Here is a 2,076-nt window from a genome sequence, read left to right on the forward strand (position 1 = left end):
AAAAAAAATAAACACATCATGGTAAAATTAATACCTTCTCAGCTTCGCATCGAAGCTAAAAAAAATAAACACATCATGGTAAAATTAATACCTTCTCAGCTTCGCATCGAAGCTAAAAAAAATAAACACATCATGGTAAAATTAATACCTTCTCAGCTTCGCATCGAAGCTAATATATATTATTTTCAATTTCATTACTTAAATATTATTTAAGAATTTTTATTTTTATCAAGCAACCTAAATTAATAATTATTAGATTTTAAAAATAGCTTTAGCCAATAAATTTTTAATCTTATTCTATCATAATTACCTAAAATTTTATTTAAACTTAAGTTTCATTTATTTTAATAAAAATTTTATTCAATGTGGATTCGGATTACGACACATTTTTATTATTCACTACATATTTATAAAATTTATAGCTATTTAAGATATTATTCTATACGACCTATTTGTATTCTTATACTTATGTTTAAGCACAAAAATGTATACTTAAATTAATTAGTATTAAATTACAATAATTTATAGAATTATTAATATGGTCATTTTGCATTGCCACTCAAATAAATAATTTTCAAATACAAAAATCGAGCACATATTACTTTGTTTTATATGTTATATACATTTATATATATATTATTTAAGAAATTCTTATGTACAAATGTTGTCATATATACATTTAATTATGTTAAATTAAGAAATGATCAACCATGTCAAAAATGAAGACAACAATCCATGAACACATCAACAACAATACTCCTTTGTACTCACTTTCTCAGATTAATATTCACTTGTTATCATTACATTCAAATCATCAACATAATTGTACTACAGCAATTTCATTAACCATTTCAAGTAATTGTATGTTAAAAAAATCAAAACAACTATTATACTTCTTTATACTTAACTAAAAACAAGAACTTTTGAAATTAGTCAGATTTAATTTTATCAGATAATTATTCCCTAATTTCTTTGCATATGAAGGATCATGATATANATAATTATTCCCTAATTTCTTTGCATATGAAGGATCATGATATAAAAAATATATACTAAACAATTACTACTTAGACTGTAGTTTTCCATTGATTATAAAAGTCTCTGAAAGAATTTCTAAAGACGAGAACCCACTAATTAATCATTCCACTTTTCATCTGTCTTACTTTGTGACTTGGTGTCTTTATTCTTAATATAATTTAATAGTTTAACTTAATGTAAATTCATGTTCGAATGACTATCAATTATAATACATGCTTACATAATAAACTGTTTTTCTATTTATTTAACATCTAATAATCTAATTCGCCTTCTTCTTCTCTCTACACCGTAAAACAAGATTTGCAGTCAAGATATATCAGGTAAGAGTAGTTTAACACACTAACTACAATTAATAGTAATAACTAATAAAAGACACTTTAATTTATAATTTATTATTTTCTTCTTTCGCTTAAATGTATCTTCGTTCTAACTTCACACATCTAACGATCCCTTCTATTAATTTATTTATATTATCTAACGGTATCTAACATCACTCTCTCTCCCTCTCCTCACTCTCTTTTTATTAGTTATTACAAACATAATATGCTGAGATTGACACAAATTAAAATTGTAAACATTATACTTTAATATCAATAATAACAATTATTATTCTTATCAATTTAATAATCCAATCATATATTTATGTAATGCATGATTATGCAATCATTTCTTTATTAATTATCATTGTAATAGATTATCATTTTATAATTATTGAAATAACTAAATAATGCATGTACTGTTAACTTAAAAGATATAGGTTTAAGACAAATATTATTATTAAATTTACAAATGATTATTACTCAAAATTTACTAAATGTATTCACTTGGCAAAATAATTTTGTAACAAATATTAATGTAAGAATTATATTCATTTTATTTTATATTACTACTTTTAATTTTATAATATTTCAAAATTATGTTATACAACTTTCAACTTATCAAATTTTTAAATCTAATTTATATATTAATACATTATCTTTTTAACAATTTTATTTTGAATTAAATTATTATTATATAACTATTAATATTACTTATAAA

The sequence above is a fragment of the Daktulosphaira vitifoliae genome, unplaced genomic scaffold (genome assembly GCF_025091365.1).
Source record: "Daktulosphaira vitifoliae isolate Bord-2020 unplaced genomic scaffold, ASM2509136v1 Scaffold_2, whole genome shotgun sequence".
NCBI classification, from domain to species: Eukaryota; Metazoa; Arthropoda; class Insecta; order Hemiptera; family Phylloxeridae; genus Daktulosphaira; species Daktulosphaira vitifoliae.